The sequence below is a fragment of the Scyliorhinus torazame genome, chromosome 24, assembly GCF_047496885.1.
Source record: "Scyliorhinus torazame isolate Kashiwa2021f chromosome 24, sScyTor2.1, whole genome shotgun sequence".
Lineage (NCBI taxonomy): Eukaryota > Metazoa > Chordata > Chondrichthyes > Carcharhiniformes > Scyliorhinidae > Scyliorhinus > Scyliorhinus torazame.
Window position 1 is genome coordinate 34,739,673 of NC_092730.1, and position 20,905 is coordinate 34,760,577.

The window sequence follows — 20,905 nt, forward strand, 5'->3', positions numbered from 1 at the left end:
GTAATTGTTAGCTCGGATGTCTTGACATCGTGAGTTTCAAACTGAGAAAAACTGGTCAACAGTTTCTCACTTGAATGTATGTGTAATTATCTAACTGAGGTGTATCAGATGCCAAAAGGTCCAGAAAGGTAGACATGGAGCTGATGCCTCCTCTTGTGGCGCATTCTAAAACGAGAGGTCATGACCTGAGAATAAAAGATCGCAAATTAAAAAAGAGTGGACGAAAAACTACTTCTCGCAAAGGGTGTGAGTCTGTGGAATTCGGTACCCCAGAGTGTGTTGGATGCAGGGAGACTGAGTAAATTTCATGAGGTGTTAGAGAGATTTTTATTGGTGAGGAGTTGAAGGGTTGTGGAGAACGGGCCAGACGGTGGAGTAGAGGCCAGGATGGGATCAGCCAAGATCACATGAAATGTGTTAGGCTCACGAAGCTAAATTGCCTACTCCAGCTCCGAAGTCTTGTTTTCCAGAGAGGATGTGTTCTGGCTAAAGCGCAATCGACCTCTTCATCTGAAACATTGTCGGTAGCAGATGAGGAACATATCAGCACGATAGAATGGCGGGGCAGACTCGATGTGTCTAATGGCTTAATTCTGCTCCTGATATTTTATGAACGTAACTTTTGCGCGACTTCGTGAGTTTCAAACTGAGGGGCAGAAACAGTTTCCAAATCAGAATTTATGCGCAATTAGAGCAGTGAGTTAAATAAGTAACTTTCTCACCTATTTGTAATGTGATTTCAACATGAATAGCGTTCGAGTATTAACCACCCCAAGCCCTTAAACAAAAGCTAAACATCACAGCATTTTTACTTTATGCTCGTGACATGGACCAAACAGAGACACAGCAGACACGTTTCAGCCGAGGATGGGATTCGAACCCACGTGCGCAGAGCGTAAAGGATTATTGTGCAGCCCCTTAACCACGTGGTACAACTACTTTACTTCATGAAACATTAATGTCCGATCTTCTCACAGACAAGCAGCCGACGCACTCCTCCAGTGGACAAATAGAATGAAATTAATCCAGGAGAGGTAGCAGAAGGTAATTGTGGGAAAAGTCAACCCGGTCACCTCGCCGAGACTGTGGTTCGCCGAAGAAGAACTGGTGTCAATGAGCTGTTCAGCCCCAAACACGTCTGCCTCCGTTCCTCCCTCCTCGAACCCAACTGGATGCATTCTGGCCTGACAACTTGTAATAGACTGTCACATCAGTGATTGTGGATCCAGCTTGGAAAAATGAGTCACATTTCGCGGAAACAGTGGGTACAATTTCGAGGAGTATGGGATTCGAACCCACGTGTGCAGAGCACAATAGATTATCAGTCGATCACCTTTACCGCGGCCCACAAGCGCGCAAGTTAATGTGTCTTCACTCGTTTTGCATCCATGAACAGATGGAAAGTATCGGCCTCCATCTATTCCACCTGGTGTTCAAATTTGGAAATGCAGCGATGGTGGTGCAGTGGTCAGCACAGCTTTCTTCCAAGCAGTTGTACCGGGTTCGGATTCCCGGCCATCGCAGTAATAGTTGTATCGGATGATTTTGCGCGACACCATGAGTTTCAAACTGAGGAAGACTGGCCAACAGTTTCTCACTCAGAATCTATGCGCAATTATCTAATTGAGGTGTATAAGATGCCAAAAGGTATGGATAAAGTAGACGTGGGGCTGATGCTTCCTCTTATGGGGCATTCTAAAACGAGAGGTCATAGTTTTAGAATAAGAGATTGCAAATTTAAAAATGATTTGAGGAAAAACTACTTCTCCCAAAGGGTTGTGATTCTGTGGAATTCGCTACCCCAGGGTGCGTTGCATACAGGGAGAGTGAGTAAAGTTAAGGAGGGGTTAGAGAGATGTTTATTGGTAATGAGTTGATGGGTTATGGAGAACGGGCAGGATGGTGGAGTTGAGGCCAGGCTGGCATAAGCCAGGATCACATGGAAGGTGTTAGGCTCAGAAGGCTAAATTGCCTACTCCCGCTCCGAAGACGTGTGTTCTCGGGAGGAGGTGCTCTGGCTGATATTGCAATCGACCACTTCATCTGTAACTTTGTAGGTAGCAGATGAGGAACAACTCAGCCATGATAGAATGGCGTGCAGACTCGATCGGTCTAATGGCTTAATTCTGCTCCTATACCTTGTGAACTTATCTTTTGCGCGACTTTGTGAGGTTCAAATTGAGAGGAAGAAGCAACTTCGAACTCAGGATTTATGCGCAATTAGGGTAGGGAGTGAAATAAGTAACTTTCTCACCTTTTTATAACGTGGTATCAACATGGACAGTGTTGGACGAAATCACCACCCTCCAAGCCCTTGAACAAATGCTAAAAATCACAGCATTTTTACTTTTTGCTCATGAAGTGGACCAAACAGAGACACAGCCGCCACATTCCAGACGAGGATGGGATTTCATTCCACGTGTGTAGAGTACAATGGATTATTGTGCATCTCATTAACCACATGATACAACTCCTTTACTTTATTGAATTTTAATACGCAATCTTCTTACAGGCAAGTAGCTAAAGAACCCCTCCCGTCTACAAACAGGAGGAGGTTCATCCTGGAGAGCTGGCTGAAGAGAATTAGTGGAGAAGTCATCCCGGTAACCTCAACTGTACTGTGGGTAGCCGAAGAACTGGTGTCAAGGAGCGGTTCCACTGACAACGTATCCACAGGCACATATAGTGACGAAGACTGTCAGGTTGAGATTGTCTCTTTCACTCTCACTCATTACCTGAGAGTGACAGGAACCCCCCATTTACAAACGGGACCAGAGAAGGGCAGAGCGAATGCACCTCACTCCCACATACAACATGTTGACGGATTCAACACAACCAAAATATAAGAAAAGATCATCACCAAATATTATGTTCTCATAAATCCCGCCGTCCCAAGTTCAATATAATATAAACAATTGTTATCAGTTGTGTGTCACTCTGACCTGCGAACTTCGTTCCACCAGAGTGTGCTGACATCTATTGGCCACGACACAGAACCGCAACAGAGCGGGGCAGATTCACATGAACTGTCGGTGTTGCAGAAACAGGTCAACATGAAGAACCGGTGATAGAATGTGATCGGCAGAACTGAGAGGTGTTAGAAGTAAGTAAAATTTAAACAATCTATATTCATGTATTTCCCAATGGAGTTGGTAGAATTTGGAAGTGTTTATCTTGAGGATCAATTAAGACGAATAGCAGAAATGTTTTTAAGTGAGATCTGGACGAGTACAGGAGTGAGAATGGATTTCAGAGACAAACAAATAATGTTGCATGAAGTAGTCCATAGAATCCACCAATTCTATAGTCTGGGTGTAGGATCTCCTGGAGCACTGTAACAATTAGAGAAGTGTCTGTTTTCAATTATGAGCATTATGGAGAGGACGAATAACAATTTGCAGTATTTTCAGACACTGACAGATACTGACAGCAACAGAGACTGACAGAAAGTAACAATCTGACAGGTAAATCACACTCACAGATAAGAACTGAGACTGACAGATACAATCAGACACTTACAGACAGTAACCCACACTGACAGATACAATTGTACATTCACACACAGTGTCTAACACTGAAAGATACAATCACAACTCACATACACTGAAATACACTGATAGCTACAATCACACACAAACAGGCATTAACAGATACTGACAGTTACAATCACAACTCACAGACATTTACACACGCTGATACATCCAATCAGCGTGTGGCTGTTTAGCACAGGGCTAAATCGCTGGCTTTGAAAGCAGACCAAGGCAGGCCAGCAGCACAGTTCAATTCACGTGACAGCCTCCCCGAACAGGCGCCGGAATGTGGCGACTAGGGGCTTTTCACAGTAACTTCATTTGAAGCTTACTTGTGACAATACGCGATTTTCATTTCATTTCATTTTCATACACTCACAGTCACAGACACTGACTGATACAATCGCACACTTACAGACAGTGACAGGCACTGATACACTCGCCCAGAACCCTCCTCTGCCGCCTCCACTGGGTGAAATTCCTCCTGTTTGTCCACTGGAGGTGTTTCTCGGCTACGTGCCTGTGAAAGCAGCCCCGGAAGCAGCGGGGGAGAGAGATTCCAGTCGCCAGGATGCAATTCTCCAATTGGATACTTCACGTTGCTCAGAACTTACACGCTCGTTTAGAGAATCAGAGAATGGTTAAAGATCAGCGTGAGTCCATTCCGCCCACCGTGTCCATGTCAGTCGCCTGGAGCTGGCGTGTAGTCCTGTGATGAAGACAGAAAATGCTGTAAAATCTCAACAGGCCTGGCAGCAGATGTGGGGAGGGAAACAGAGAATGGGAAGGAGGGTCAGACTGGATTCGGAACTGTAACTCTCTTTCTCCCTCCACAGGTGTTGCCCGGCCATCCGAGTTATCCACTATTTTCTATTGCTGTTTCAGGATTTTATGAAGAATCGCCATAGCGGCATTGCCCTTTTGCTCGGCGCTTCTAATTATAAAAACTGGTCCCGTATGTCTATTGTTCTGTTCGCAGTGGAGGACAACGAACCAGAAAGAACCAAATTGACGCAATGATCCCGATAAGAAAAGCAAGGGACAAAGAAGACTTTCTTTTGATTTTACTTTCACAACCAAACCAAATTCAGCGGGAATGAAGAAGTCCATTGAGTTGCTCAAATAAACTTTGCTTGGGACGTAATGGTAAGGTGGTTTCAGCGGTACGTTGAGCGCACATGGTTCTTTAGTCTAGGGGTATGATTCTCGCTTGGGGTCTTCTGCTGCAATAAAATGCTAGAGGTCACGTGTTCAAATCCTGGACGAGCCTTGCAAAACACTTTTTAATATCTGTGCGATCGATATGGTGCCATTGACTGAACGAGGGAGCAGTTTGGAGAAAAAGGAGGGTGGGAGCGAGGGTCATGTTTGGGGCTTAACCGCTCTTTGACACCAGTTCTTTGGCTGCCCACAGTGCAGTCGAGGTGACACAGTTGACCACTCCCAGAACTCTCCTCTACCGCCTCCACTGGATGAATTTCCTCCTGTTTGTCCACTGGAGGGATTCTTCTGCTCAGTATCTGTGAAGGCTGCACCGTAAACAGCGGGGGAGAGAGATTCCAATCGCCAGGATGCAACTCTCCAATTGGATACTTCACGTTGCTCACACTCGTTTAGAGAATCATTAAATGGTAACAGATCAGGGTGAGTCCATTCCGCCCAACGTGTCCATGACAATCGCCTAGAGCTGGCGTATAGTACCGTGATACAAACAAAAAATGCTGGAAAATCCCAACATGCCTGGCAGCAGCTGTGTTGAGCGAAACAGAGAATGGGAAGCAGGGTCATTCTGAATTCGGAATGGTAACTCTCTTCCTCTCTCCACAGATGTTACCATACCAGACGATTTGTCCAGCAATTTCTATTTGTCTTTCAGGATTTTATGGAGAATCTCCATAGCGGCATTGCCCTTGTGCCCGGCGCTTCTATTTACAAAGACTTGTCCCTTCTGTCTATTGTTCTGTTCCCTGTGGAGGCCAACAAACCAGAAAAAAACAAATTTACCCAATAATCCCGATAAGGAAAGCAAGGGGCAAAAGGGAGTTCCTTTTGATTTTACTTTAACAACCAAACCAAATTCAACAGGAATTAAGAAGTCCGTTGAGTTGATAAAATAGCTTTGCTTGGGAGGTAATGGTAAGATGGTTTCAGCGGAATACTGATCTCCGGCTTGTTCGTTGATCTAGGGGTATGATTCTCGCTTAAGGTCTTCTGATCGGCAAAATGCGATTCATCCCGGGTTCAAAGCCCCGCCGAGCCCTGCAAGGACTTTATAACATCTGTGCGATCGATATGGTCTCATTGACTGAACTCGGGAGCAGTTTGGAGGAAAAGGAGGGAGGGGTGAATGTCATGTTTGGAGCTTAACCGCTCCTTGACATCAGTTCTTCGGCTGTCCACAGTGCAGTCGAGGTGACTCAGTTGACCTCTTCCACAATCCTTCTCTGTCGCCTCCACTGGATGAATTTCCTTCTGTTTTGTCCACTGGAGGTGTTCTTCGGCTACATGTCTGTGAAAGTAGCACCGGTAGCAGCTGTGGAGGGAGATTACATACGCCAGGGTGCAACTCTCCAATTGGATACTTCCCGTTGCTAACTCTTGTTTAGAGAATCAAAAAATGGTTACAGATCAGGATGAGTCCATTCCGCCCACCGTGCCCATGACAGCCGCCTAGAGCTGGCGTGTAATCCCGTGATAAAAACAGAAAATGCTGGAAATCCTTAACAGGCCTGGCAGCAGCTATGGAGATGGAAACAGAGAATGGGAGGGAGTGTCGTACTGGATTCGGAACTGTAACTGTCTTTCTCTCTCCACAGATTTTGCCATACCAGTCGAGTTATCCAACATTTTCTATTTCTCTTTCAGGATTTTATGAAGAATCTGCATAGCGGCATTGCCCTTGTGCTCGACTCTTCTATTTGTAAAGACTGCTCACTTATGTCTATTGTTCTGTTCGCAGTGGACGCCACCAAACCAGAAAGAACCAAATTGACCCAGTGATCCCGATATAAAACCAAGGGACAAAAAGTCTTTCTTTTGATTTTACATCAGCAAGGAAACAAAATTTAACAGGAATTAAGAAGCACATTGACTTGATAAAATAAGCTTTGCTTCGGAGGAAATGGTAAATTGTTTCAGTGGAATGCACAAAGCGATTTAAATTCTATATTCATCGTCATTTCATTTCAAACTTGATGTGCTTTTACTATTTTTGAACCCTGTATCTGAGTGCCAGAGTCACAGATCTGATTATCCAGTCAGTAACTGATCTTTTCCTGTTGGGTTTTGCTGTGCCAATTTAAGCAGGATTCTCACGTCCTGAGGCCGCCTCTTCCCCGGTGAATGGGAGGCATTGGATCTTCCTGGGGTGAACATTTTGCTGGAGAAATGTAACCTCGTGGAGGAAAAGTTAATATCAGCAGTGGGATTCGGACCCATGCCTCCAGAGGAGACTGTGACCTGAACGCAGTGACTTCGAACGCTCGACCATCCTGACGCGCTGTCGCAAAAGATGTGCTGCGTGCACAAATCGATTAAAATTCTATCTTCGTCGTCATTTAATTTCAAGCTAGAAACAAGTAGCAGGTGGAAGGTACTGAGGGAGATAGTAAATGGGTGACCAAAAGACAGAGCAAGAGTAGGAAGGCAGTGCAGGTGTCCTCTGCGGTCATCTCCCTGCAAAACAGATATACCGCATTGGATACTGTTGAGGGAGATAGCTCACCAGGGGAAGGCAGCAGCAGCCAGGTTCATGGCACCGTGGCTGGCTCTGCTGCGCAGCTGGGCAGGAAGAAGAATGGCAGGGCTATAGTGATAGGGGACTCAATTGTAAGGGGAATAGACAGGCGGTTCTGCGGACGCAATCGGGACTCCAGGATGGTATGTTGCCTCCCTGGTGCAAGGGTCAAGGATGTCTCGGAGCGGCTGCAGGACATTCTGGGGGGGAGGGGGGGGAGGGTGAACAGCCAGCTGTCGTGGTGCACATATGCACCAACGATATAGGTAAAAAACGGGACAAGGTCCTACAAGCTGAATTTAGGGAGCTCGGAGGAAAACTAAAAAGTAGGACCTCAAAGGTAGTAATCTCAGGATTGCTACCAGTGCCACGAGCTAGTCAGAGTAGGAGTGTCAGGATAGAGAGGATGAATACGTGGCTCGAGAGATGGTGCAAGAGGGAGGGATTCAAATTCCTGGGACATTGGAACCGGTTCTGGGGTAGGTGGGACCAGTACAAACCGGACGGTCTGCATCTGGGCAGGACTGGAACTGATGCCCGAGTGGGGGAGGGGGGGGGGGGTGTTTGCTAGAGCTGTTGGGGAGAGTTTAAACGAATGTGGCAGGGGGGTGGGAACCGATGCAGGAAGTTGGAAGGTTGTAAAACAGGGACAGAAATAAAAGGCAGTAATGGGGAAAGTGTAAGGCAGAGAATCCATAGTCAAAAATCAAAAAGGGCGACAGTACAAGGTACAGTGACTGAGGGGAGCTCAGTGAATAGGACCACGAATACTAAAAGAAATAAAACGGGAAGTGAAAACATTAATGTTAAGCGACGCGGCAGGTTGTTACAGGAAGATATGGGTTCGATGACAAGGAAAATTAGGAGAAAGGTTAAGAGTAAATATAACTTAGGAGAGGTTACTGATCGAGGTGTTAAGATTCAGAACAGAGGTAAAAAAGCCAACATAAGTGTACTTTACCTGAATGCTCGTATTATTCAGAATAAGGTAAATGAGTTGATGGCGCAAATCGTCGTGAATGACTATGATTTAGTGGCCATTACTGAAACATGGTTAAAGGATGGTCACGACTGGGAGTTAAATATCCGAGGGTATCAAACCTTTCGGAAGGACAGAGTGGATGGTAAGGGAGGTGGTGTAGCTCTGTTATTTAAGGATGACATCCGGGCAACAGTAAGGGGTGACACCGGTGCTATGGAGGATAAGGTTGAATACATTTGGGTGGAAATCAGGAATAGTAAGGCGAAAAAGTCACTGATAGGAGTAATCTATAGGCCACCAAATAGTAACATTATGGTGGGGCAGGCAATAAACAATGAAATAACAGATGCATGTAGAAATGGTACAGCAGTTATCATGGGGGATTTTAATCTACATGTTGATTGGTTTAACCAGGTCAGTCAAGGCAGCCTTGAGGAGGAGTTTATAGAATGTATCCGCGATAGTTTCCTAGGTGGAACCTACGAGGGAACAAGCGGTCCTAGATCTGGTCCTGTGTAATGAGACAGGATTGATTCAGGATCTCATAGTTAGGGAACCTCTCGGAAGGAGCGATCACAATATGATAGAATTTAAAATACAGATGGAGGGTGAGAAGGTAAAATCAAGCACTAGTGTTTTGCGCTTAAACAAAGGAGATTACAATGGGATGAGAGAAGAACTAGCTAAGGTAGACTGGGAGCAAATATTTTATTGTGAAACAGTTGAGAAACAGTGGAGAACCTTCCAAGTGATTTTTCACAGTGCTCAGCAAAGGTAGATACCAACAAAAAGGAAGGGCGGTAAAAAGAGGGAAAATCGACCGTCGATATCAAAGGAAATAAGGGAGAGTATCAAATTGAAGGATAAAACATACAAAGTAGCAAAGATCAGTGGGAGACTAGAGGACTGGGAAATCTTTAGGGGGCAACTGAAAGCTACTAAAAAAGCTATACAGAAGAGTAAGATAGATTATGAGAGTAAACTTGCTCAGAATATAAAAACAGATAGTAAAGGTTTCTACAAATACATAAAACAAAAAAGAGTGGCTAAGGTAAATATTTGTCCTTTAGAGGATGAGAAGGGAGATTTAGTAATGGTAGATGAGGAAATGGCTGAGGAACTGAACAGGTTTTTTGGGTCGGTCTTCACAGTGGAAGACACAAATAACATGCCAGTGACTGATGGAAATGAGGCTATGACAGGTGAGGACCTTGAGAGGATTGTTATCACCAAGGAGGTAGTGATGGGCAAGCTCATGGGGCTAAAGGTAGACAAGTCTCCTGGACCTGATGGAATGCATCCCAGAGTGCGAAAAGGGATGGCTAGGGAAATTGCAAATGCACTAGTGATAATTTACCAAAATTATCTGGGGCCGTCCCGGCGGATTGGAAATTAGCAAACGTGACACCACTGTTTAAAAAAGGAGGGAGACAGAAAGCGGGTAATTATAGGCCAGTGAGCTTAACTTCGGTAGTAGGGAAGATGCTGGTATCTATCAGCAAGGAAGAAATAGCGAGGCATCTGGATGGAAATTGTCCCACTGGACAGACGCAGCATGGGTTCATAAAGGGCAGGTCGTGCCTAACTAATTTAGTGGAATATTTTGAGGACATTAACAGTGCGGTAGATAACGGGGAGCCAATGGATGTGGTATATCTGGTATATCTGGATTTCCAGAAAGCCTTTGACAAGGTGCCACACAAAAGGTTGTTGCATCAGATAAAGATGCATGGCATTAAGGGGAAAGTGGTAGCATGGATAGAGGATTGGTTAATTAATAGAAAGCAAAGAGTGGGGATTAATGGGTGTTTCTCTGGTTGGCAATCAGTAGCTAGTGGTGTCCCTCAGTGATCAGTGTTGGGCCCACAACTGTTCACAATTTACATCGATGATTTGGAGTTGGGGACCAAGGGCAATGTGTCCAAGTTTGCATACGACACTAAGATAAGTGGTAAAGCAAAAAGTGCAGAGGATATTGGAAGTCTGCAGAGGGATTTGGATAGGCTAAGTGAATGGGCTAGGGTCTGGCAGATGGAATACAATGTTGACAAATGTGAGGTTATCCATTTTGGTAGGAATAACAGCAAAAGAGGTTATTATTTAAATGATAAAATATTAAAACATGCTGCTGTGCAGAGAGACCTGGGTGTTCTAGTGCATGAGTCTCAAAAAGTTGGTTTTCAGGTGCAACAGGTGATTAAGAAGGCAAATGGAATTTTGTCCTTCATTGCTAGAGGGATGGAGTTTAAGACTGGGGAGGTGCTGCTGCAATTGTATAAAGTGTTAGTGAGGCCACACCTAGAGTATTGTGTTCAGTTTTGGTCTCCTTACTTGAGAAAGGACGTACTGGCACTGGAGGGTGTGCAGAGGAGATTCACTAGGTTAATCCCAGAGCTGAAGGGGTTGGATTACGAGGAGAGGTTGAGTAGACTGGGACTGTACTCATTGGAATTTATAAGGATGAGGGGGGGATCTTATAGAAACATATGAGATTATGAAGGGAATAGAAAGGATAGATGCGGGCAGGTTGTTTCCACTGGCGGGTGAAAACAGAACCTGGGGGCATAGCCTCAAAATAAGGGGAAGTAGATTTAGGACTGAGTTTAGAAGGAACTTCTTCACCCAAAGCGTTGTGAATCTATGGAATTCCTTGCCCAGTGAAGCAGTAGAGGCTTCTTCATTAAATGTTTTTAAGATAAGGATAGGTAGTATTTTGAAGAATAAAGGGATTAAGGGTTATGGTGTTCGGGCCGGAAAGTGGAGCTGAGTCCACAAAAGATCAGCCATGACCTCCTTGAATGGTGGAGCAGGCTCGAGGGGCCAGATGGCCTACTCCTGCTCCTAGTTCTTATATTATCCAGTTATGAACTGGGCTTCTCCCTGTGAGGTCTTGCTGTGCGAATGTAAGCAGGAATCTCATTCCCGGAGGCCACCGCTTACCCAAAATTTCGAAATAAATTTCTTCTGCGATGGCCGAGAATCGAACACGGGTCAACTGCTTGGAAGGCAACTATGCTCACCACTGTACCACCATCGCCCACAGACCCGCTTTAAATTATATCTTCATTCGCATTTTATTTCTAATCAGTTGTGCTTTTCCTATTTTTGAACACCAGCCATAATCCTGAATCTGAGTACCGTCCTTCTCCAAGCCGCTGGGCGTTAAGGAGCTTCGCATTGATGCATTGATCAGTTTGCTGCAATCAACAAAGACCGAACTCCCGCCGACCCGTTCCTCACACGAAGGTATTGAGAGTCTAAGATCTGAGCGGCGTGAAGGATCCAATTATACAGTTGCATCCTTGCGACTGGAAACTCTCTCCACAGCTGATTCTGGTGCTGCTTTCACAAACAAGTAGCCAGAGAACCCTTCAGTGTCAAAACAGGAGGTCGCTCATGCTGTAAAGGCGGCAGAAGAACTTTCTGGAAGAAGCCAACTGATTCACGTCCGACAATTCAACCAGCCAGACTATTTACAACAAGGGAAGTGGAAATTTAACCGGAGTCCTGGGATCAGTATTAATTCCTCAACCAGAGTCACTGAGCAGATCATCCCGTCATGAACTGGGCTTCTGACTGTGGGGTCTTGCTGTGCGAATTTAAGTGCCAATCTCACGTCCCGAGGGCACCGCTTCCCCCTTGAATGGGAGGTATTAGATCTTCCTGGGGTTGAACATTTGTTGGAGGAATGTAACCTCGTGGAAAAAAAGGCAATGTCCGAAGTAGGATTCGAACGCACGCCGCCAGAGAAGACTGCGACCTTAACGCAGCGCCTTCGACCGCTCGGCCAGCCTGACGTGTTTTTCCTATTTTTGAACACCAGCCAGAGTCCTGTATCTAAGTGCCGTCCTTCTCCAAGCCGCTGGGGGTTAAGGAGCTTCGCATTGTTGCATTGATCAGTTTGCTACAATCAACAAAGACCGAACTCCCGCCGACCTGTTCCTCACATGAAGATATTGAGAGTCTAAGATCTGAGCGGCGTGAAGGATCCAATTATACAGTTGCATCCTTGCGACTGGAATCTCTCTCCACAGCTGCTTCTGGTGCTGCTTTCACAAACAAGTAGCCAGAAAACCCTTCAGGGTCCAAGCAGGAGGACATTCATCCAGTAAAGGCGGCAGATGAGTTTTCTGGGAGATGTCGACTGAGACACCTCGACAATCCAACCAGCCAGACTATTTACAACAAGAGACGAGACATTTACCCGGAATCCTGGGATCATTATTAATTCCTCAAATAGAGTCATGAGCAAATTATCCAGTGATGAACTGGGCTTCTGTCTGTGGGGTCTTGCTGTGCGAATATCAGCAGGAATCTCATTCCAGGAGGCCACCGCTTCCCCATTGAATGGGAGGTATGAGATCTTACTGGGGTTCGTGGAAAAAAAGGCAATGTCAAAAGTTGGATTCGAACCCACGCCTCCAGAGGAGACTGCGTCCTGAACGCCGCGCCTGCGACCGCTCGGCCACCCTGACGAGCTGCAGAAACTGTTATGCTCGGTGCACAAATAGACATATTCAGCCCATCGAGTCTGCACCGATCCACTTAAGACCTCAATTCCATCCTATCACCCTGACCCCGCAACCCAATAATCCTTCCTACCTATTTGGACACTAAGGGCAATTACGCATGACCAATTCCCCGAGCCAGCTCGTCTTTATGCTGTGGGAGGAAACCGGAGCACCCGGGGTGAAATTCACGCAGACATGGGGAGAACGTGCAGACTCCGCACAGACAGTGACCCAAGCCGGGAATCGAACCTGGAACCCTGGAGCTGTGAAACAACTGTGCTCCCTTGCTGCCCAAATTTTCGAAATACGTTTTTTCCGCGACGGCCGGGAATCGAACCCAGATCAACTGGTTGGAAGGCAGCCATGCTCACCACTAGACCACCATCGCTCACCTAAGAACGTTAAATTCGATCTTCATTGTCATTTCATTTTTAATCAGTTGTGCTTTTCCTATTTTTGAACACCAGCCAGAGTCCTGTATCTGAGTGCCGTCCTTCTCCAAGCCGCTGGGGGTTAAGGAGCTTCGCATTGCTGCATTGATCAGTTTGCTGCAATTAACAAAGGCCGAACTCCCGCCGACCTGTTCCTCACACGAAGGTATTGAGAGTCTAAGATCTGAGCGGCGTGAAGGATCCAATTATACAGTTGCATCCTTGCGACTGGAATCTCTCTCCACGGCTGATTCTGGTGCTGCTTTCACAAACAAGTAGCCAGAAAACCCTTCAGTGTCCAAACAGGAGAACGTTCAACCAGTAAAGGCGGCAGAAAAGTATTCTGCGAGAGGTCAACTGAGACACCTCAATAATCCAACCAGCCAGACTATTTACAACAAGAGAAGAGAAATTTACCCGGAATCCTGGGACCATTATTAATAGCTCAAACAGAGTCACTGAGCAGATAATCCAGTCATGAACTGGGCATCTGCCTGTGGGGTCTCGCTGTGCGAATATACGCAGGAATCTCATTCCAGGAGGCCACCGCTTACCCATTGAATGGGAGGTATTGGATCGTCCTGGTGTTGCAAATTTTGCTGGAGAAACGTAACCACGTGGAGGAAAAGGGAATGTCAGAAGTGGGATTCGGACCCACGCCTCCAGAGGAGACTGCGACCTTAATGCAGCGCCTTCGACCGCTCGGCCATCCTGACGCACTGTGGCCAAAGATATGCTCCATGCGCAAATCGATTTAAATTTAATTTTCATCTACATTTCATTTCAAACTAGATGTGGTTTTACTATTTTTGAACGCCAGCCAGACTCTTGCATCTGAGTGCGATCGTTCTCCAACGCGCTGTGTGTTAAGGAGCTCTCATTTCTGCATTGATCAGTTTGCTCCAATCAACAAAGTCCGTACTGCCGTCTAACTGTTCCTTACACGAAGGTATTAAGAGTCTAAGATCTGGGTGGCGGGAAGGATCCAATGAGACAGTTGCATCCTGGCGACTGGAATCTCTCTGCACAGCTGCATCTGGTGCTGCTTTCACAGACAAGTAGCCGAATAACGCCTCCAGTGCCAAACACGAGGATGTTCATGCTGTAAAGGCGGCAGAAGAACTTTCTGGAAGAAGCCAGCTGATTCACGTCCGACAATCCAACCAGCCAGACTATTTACAACAATGGAAGAGGAAATTTACCCGGAGTCCTGGCATCAGTATTAATTCCTCAACCAGAGTCACTGAGCAGATCATCCAGTCATGAACTGGGCTTCTGACTGTGGGGTCTTGCTGTGCGAATTTCAGTACGAATCTCGCGTCCCGAGGCCACCGCTTCCCCATTGAATGGGAGGTATGAGATCTTCCTGGGGTTGAACAATTTTTGAGTAATGTAACCTCGTGGAAAAAAAGCAATGTCAGAAGTAGGATTCTAACCCACGCCTCCACAGGAGACTGCGTCCTTAACGCCGCGCCTTCGGCCGCTCGGCCACCCTGACGAGCTGCAGAAACTGTTATGCTCGGTGCACAAATAGACATAGAACATACAGTGCAGAAGGAGTCCATTCGGCCCATCGAGTCTGCACCGATCCACTTAAGACCTCAATTCCATCCTATCACCCTCACCCCGCAACCCAATAATCCTTCCTACCTTTTTGGACACTAAGGGCAATTACGCACGACCATTTCCCCTAGCCAGCTCGTCTTTGTGCCGTGGGAGGAAACCGGAGCTCCCGGGGTGAAATTCACGCAGACATGGGGAGAACGTGCAGACTCCGCACAGACAGTGACCCAAGCCGGGAATCGAACCTGGAACCCTGGAGCTGTGAAACAACTGTGCTACCTTGCTGCCCAAAATTTCGAAATATGGTTATTATGCGATGGCTGGGAATCGAACCCAGGTCAGCTGCTGGGAAGGCAGCTATGCTCACCATTATTCCACCATCGCTCACTGAACAACTTTAAATTATATCTTCATTGTCATTTCATTTCTAATCAGTTGTGCTTTTCCTATTTTTGAACACCAGCCAGAGTCCTGTATCTGAGTGCCGTCCTTCTCCAAGCCGCTGGGGGTTAAGGAGCTTCGCGTCGTTGCATTGATCAGTTTGCTGCAATCAACAAAAACCGAACTCCAGCCGACCTGTTCCTCACATGAAGAGATTGAGAGTCTAAGATCTGAGCGGCGTGAAGGATCCAATTATACAGTTGCATCCTTGCGACTGGAATCTCTCTCCACAGCTGCTTCTGGTGCTGCTTTCACAAACAAGTAGCCAGAAAACCCTTCAGTGTCCAAACAGGAGGACATTCATCCAGTAAAGGCGGCAGAAGAGTTTTCTGGGAGATGTCGACTGAGACACCTCGACAATCCAACCAGCCAGACTATTTACAACAAGGGACGAGACATTTACCCGGAATCCTGGGATCATTATTAATTCCTCAAATAGAGTCATGAGCAGATTATCCAGTGATGAACTGGGCTTCTGCCTGTGGGGTCTTGCTGTGCGAATATCAGCAGGAATCTCATTCCAGGAGGCCACCGCTTACCCATTGAATGGGAGGTATTGGATCGTCCTGGTGTTGCAAATTTTGCTGGAGAAACGTAACCACGTGGAGGAAAAGGTAATGTCAGAAGTGGGATTCGAACCCACGCCTCCAGAGGAGACTGCGACCTTAACGCAGCGCCTTCGACCGCTCGGCCATCCTGACGCACTGTGGCCAAATATATGCTCCATGCGCAAATCAATTTAAATTTAATTTTCATCTTCATTTCATTTCAAACTAGATGTGGTTTTACTATTTTTGAACGCCAGCCAGACTCTTGCATCTGAGTGCGATCGTTCTCCAACGCGCTGTGTGTTAAGGAGCTCTCATTTCTGCATTGATCAGTTTGCTCCAATCAACAAAGTCCGTACTGCCGTCTAACTGTTCCTTACACGAAGGTATTAAGAGTCTAAGATCTGGGTGGCGGGAAGGATCCAATGAGACAGTTGCATCCTGGCGACTGGAATCTCTCTGCACAGCTGCATCTGGTGCTGCTTTCACAGACAAGTAGCCGAATAACGCCTCCAGTGCCAAACACGAGGATGTTCATGCTGTAAAGGCGGCAGGAGAACTTTCTGGAAGAAGCCAGCTGATTCACGTCCGACAATCCAACCAGCCAGACTATTTACAACAAGGGAAGTGGAAATTTAACCGGAGTCCTGGGATCAGTATTAATTCCTCAACCAGAGTCACTGAGCAGATCATCCCGTCATGAACTGGGCTTCTGACTGTGGGTTCTTGCTGTGCGAATTTAAGTGCCAATCTCACGTCCCGAGGCCACCGCTTCCCCATTGAATGGGAGGTATTAGATCTTCCTGGGGTTGAACATTTGTTGGAGAAATGTAACCTCGTGGAAAAAAAGGCAATGTCCGAAGTAGGATTCGAACCCACGCCTCCAGAGAAGACTGCGACCTTAACGCAGCGCCTTCGACCGCTCGGCCAGCCCTACGTGCTTTTCCTATTTTTGAACACCAGCCAGAGTCGTGTATCTAAGTGCCGTCCTTCTCCAAGCCGCTGGCGGTTCAGGAGCTTCGCATTGTTGCATTGATCAGTTTGCTACAATCAACAAAGACCGAACTCCCGCCGACCTGTTCCTCACACGAAGGTATTGAGAGTCTAAGATCTGAGCGGCGTGAAGGATCCAATTATACAGTTGCATCCTTGCGACTGGAATCTCTCTCCACAGCTGGTTCTGCTGCTGCTTTCACAAACAAGTAGCCAGAGAACCCTTCAGTGTCCAAACAGGAGGACGTTCATCCAGTAAAGGCGGCAGTAGAGTTTTCTGGGAGATGTCGACTGAGACACCTCAATAATCCAACCAGCCAGACTATTTACAACAAGAGACGAGACATTTACCCGGAATCCTGGGATCATTATTAATTCCTCAAATAGAGTCACTGAGCAGATTATCCAGTTGCGAACTGGGCTTCTGCCTGTGGGGTCTTGCTGTGCGAATATCAGCAGGAATCTCATTCCCGGAGTCCACCGCTTCCGCATTGAATGGGAAGTATTGGATCTTCCTGTAGTTGAACAATTTTTGGAGAAATGTAACCTCGTGGAAAAAAAGGCAATGTCAGAAGTAGGATTCTAACCCACGCCTCCAGAGGAGAGAGCGTCTTTCAATCGCTCGGCCCTCCTGACGAGCTGCAGAAAATGTTATGCTCCGTGCACAAATAGACATAGAACATACAGTGCAGAAGGAGTCTATTCGGCCCATCGTGTCTGCACCGATCCACTTAAGACCTCAATTCCATCCTGTCACCCTCACCCTGCAACCCAATAATCCTTCCTACCTTTTTGGACACTAAGGGCAATTACGCATGACCAATTCCCCGAGCCAGCTCGTCTTTATGCTGTGGGAGGAAACCGGAGCACCCGGGGTGAAATTCACGCAGACATGGGGAGAAAGTGCAGGCTCCGTACAGACAGTGACCCAAGCCGGGAATCGAACCTGGAACCCTGGAGCTGTGAAACAACTGTGCTAACCACGGTGCTACCTTGCTGTCCAAAATTTCGAAATATGTATTTTCTGCGATGCCGGGGAATCGAACCCAGGTCAACTGCTTGGAAGGCAGCTATGCTCACCATTATACCACCATCGCTCACTGAAGAACTTTAAATTATATCTTCATTGTCATTTCATTTCTAATCAGTTGTGCTTTTCCTATTTTTGAACACCAGCCAGAGTCCTGTATCTGAGTGCCGTCGTTCTCCAAGCCGCTGGGCGTTAAGGAGCTTCGCATTGTTTCATTGATCAGTTTGCTGCAATCAACAAAGACCGAACTCCCGCCGACCTGTTCCTCACACGAAGGTATTGAGAGTCTAAGATCTGAGCGGCGTGAAGGATCCAATTATACAGTTGCATCCTTGCGACTGTAATCTCTCTCCACAGCTGCTTCTGGTGCTGCTTTCACAAACAAGTAGCCAGAAAACCCTTCAGTGTCCAAACAGGAGGACGTTCATCCAGTAAAGGCGGCAGAAGAGTTTTCTGGGAGATGTCGACTGAGACACCTCGACAATCCAACCAGCCAGACTATTTACAACAAGAGACGAGACATTTACCCGGAATCCTGGGATCATTATTAATTCCTCAAATAGAGTCATGAGCAGATTATCCAGTGATGAACTGGACTTCTGCCTGTGGGGTCTTGCTGTGCGAATATCAGCAGGAATCTCATTCCAGGAGGCCACCGCTTACCCATTGAATGGGAGGTATTGGATCGTCCTGGTGTTGCAAATTTTGCTGGAGAAACGTAACCACGTGGAGGAAAAAGGAATGTCAGAAGTGGGATTCGAACCCACGCCTCCAGAGGAGACTGCGACCTTAACGCAGCGCCTTCGACCGCTCGGCCATCCTGACGCACTGTGGCCAAAGACATGCTCCATGCGCAAATCGATTTAAATTTAATTTTCATCTTCATTTCATTTCAAACTAGATGTGGTGTTACTATTTTTGAACGCCAGCCAGACTCTTGCATCTGAGTGCGATCGTTCTCCTACGCGCTGTGTGTTAAGGAGCTCTCATTTCTGCATTGATCAGTTTGCTCCCATCAACAAAGTCCGTACTGCCGTCTAACTGTTCCTGACACGAAGGTATTACGAGTCGAAGATCTGGGTGGCGGGAAGGATCCAATGAGACAGTTGCATCCTGGCGACTGGAATCTCTCTGCACAGCTGCATCTGGTGCTGCTTTCACAGACAAGGAGCCGAATAACGCCTCCAGTGCCAAACACGAGGATGTTCATGCTGTAAAGGCGGCAGAAGAACTTTCTGGAAGAAGCCAGCTGATTCACGTCCGGCAATCCAACCAGCCAGACTATTTACAACAATGGAAGTGGAAATTTACCCGGAGTCCTGGCATCAGTATTTATTCCTCAACCAGAGTCACTGAGCAGATCATCCAGTCATGAACTGGGCTTCTGACTGTGGGGTCTTGCTGTGCGAATTTAAGTACGAATCTCGCGTCCCGAGGCCACCGCTTCCCCATTGAATGGGAGGTATGAGATCTTCCTGGGGTTGAACAATTTTTGGAGAAATGTAACCTCGTGGAAAAAAAGGCAATGTCAGAAGTAGGATTCTAACTCACGCCTCCAGAGGAGACTGCGTCCTTAACGCCGCGCCTTCGACCGCTCGGTCACCCTGACGAGCTGCAGAAACTGTTATGCTCGGTGCACAAATAGACATAGAACATACAGTGCAGAAGGAGTCCATTCGGCCCATCGAGTCTGCACCGATCCACTTAATACCTCAATTCCATCCTATCACCCTCACCCCGCAACCCAATAATCCTTCCTACCTTTTTGGACACTAAGGGCAATTACGCATGACCAATTCCCCGAGCCAGCTCGTCTTTCTGCCGTGGGAGGAAACCGGAGCACCCGGGGTGAAATTCACGCAGACATGGGGAGAACGTGCAGACTCCGCACAGACAGTGACCCAAGCCGGGAATCGAACCTGGAACCCTGGAGCTGTGAAACAACTGTGCTACCTTGCTGCCCAAAATTTCGAAATAAGCTTTTTCTGCGATGGCTGGGAATCGAACCCAGGTCAACTGCTTGGAAGGCAGCTATGCTCACCATTATACCACCATCGCTCACTGAAGAACTTTAAATTCTATCTTCATTGTCATTTCATTTCTAATCAGTTGTGCTTTTCCTATTTTTGAACACCAGCCAGAGTCCTGCATCTGAGTGCCGTCCTTCTCCAAGCCGCTGGGAGTTAAGGAACTTCGCGTCGTTGCATTGATCAGTTTGCTGCAATCAACAAAGACCGAACTCCCGCCGACCTGTTCCTCACATGAAGATATTGAGAGTCTAAGATCTGAGCGGCGTGAAGGATCCAATTATACAGTTGCATCCTTGCGACTGGAATCTCTCTCCACAGCTGCTTCTGGTGCTGCTGTCACAAACAAGTAGCCAGAAAACCCTTCAGGGTCCAAGCAGGAGGACATTCATCCAGTAAAGGCGGCAGATGAGTTTTCTGGGAGATGTCGACTGAGACACCTCAATAATCCAACCAGCTAGACTATTTACAACAAGAGAAGAGAAATTTACCCGGAATCCTGGGATCATTATTAATAGCTCAAACAGAGTCACTGAGCAGATTATCCAGTCATGAACTGGGCATCTGCCTGTGGGGTCTCGCTGTGCGAATATACGCAGTAATCTCATTCCCGGAGGACAACGCTTCCCCATTGAATGGGAGGTATTGGATCTTCCTGGCGTTGCAAATTTTGCTGGAGAAATGTAACCACGTGGAGGAAAGGTTAATGTCAGAAGTGGGATTCGAACCCACACCTCCAAAGGAGACTGCGATATTAACGCAGCGACTTCGACCGCTCGGCCATCCTGACGCACTGTGGCCAAAGATATGCTCCATGCGCAAATCGATTTAAATTTAATTTTCATCTTCATTTCATTTCAAACTAGATGTGGTTTTACTATTTTTGAACGCCAGCCAGACTCTTGCATCTGAGTGCGATCGTTCTCCAACACGCTGTGTGTTAAGCAGCTCTCATTTCTGCATTGATCAGTTTGCTCCAATCAACAAAGTCCGTACTGCCGCCTACCTGTTCCTCACACGAAGGTATTAAGAGTCTAAGATCTGAGCGGCGGAAAGGATCCAATTAGACAGTTGCATTCTGGCGACTGTAATCTCGCTCCACAGCTGCATCTG

At 46.9% G+C, this 20,905-nt stretch overlaps 7 non-coding genes across 7 annotated transcripts; all 7 read right to left on the minus strand.

Moving 5' to 3' along the window:
- Positions 1-11,213: 11,213 nt before the first annotated feature.
- trnag-ucc (transfer RNA glycine (anticodon UCC)) lies at positions 11,214-11,285 on the minus strand. The gene has a single exon. It is a non-coding gene; the product is annotated as a tRNA-Gly (tRNA).
- Positions 11,286-13,823: 2,538 nt separating this feature from the next.
- trnal-aag (transfer RNA leucine (anticodon AAG)) lies at positions 13,824-13,906 on the minus strand. The gene has a single exon. It is a non-coding gene; the product is annotated as a tRNA-Leu (tRNA).
- A 1,906-nt stretch (positions 13,907-15,812) lies between these two features.
- On the minus strand, positions 15,813-15,895 carry trnal-aag (transfer RNA leucine (anticodon AAG)). The gene has a single exon. It is a non-coding gene; the product is annotated as a tRNA-Leu (tRNA).
- A 1,865-nt stretch (positions 15,896-17,760) lies between these two features.
- trnag-ucc (transfer RNA glycine (anticodon UCC)) lies at positions 17,761-17,832 on the minus strand. Its single transcript has one exon. It is a non-coding gene; the product is annotated as a tRNA-Gly (tRNA).
- Positions 17,833-18,507: 675 nt separating this feature from the next.
- trnal-aag (transfer RNA leucine (anticodon AAG)) lies at positions 18,508-18,590 on the minus strand. The gene has a single exon. It is a non-coding gene; the product is annotated as a tRNA-Leu (tRNA).
- Positions 18,591-19,751: 1,161 nt separating this feature from the next.
- trnag-ucc (transfer RNA glycine (anticodon UCC)) lies at positions 19,752-19,823 on the minus strand. Its single transcript has one exon. It is a non-coding gene; the product is annotated as a tRNA-Gly (tRNA).
- A 676-nt stretch (positions 19,824-20,499) lies between these two features.
- trnai-aau (transfer RNA isoleucine (anticodon AAU)) lies at positions 20,500-20,582 on the minus strand. Its single transcript has one exon. It is a non-coding gene; the product is annotated as a tRNA-Ile (tRNA).
- Positions 20,583-20,905: the final 323 nt, after the last annotated feature.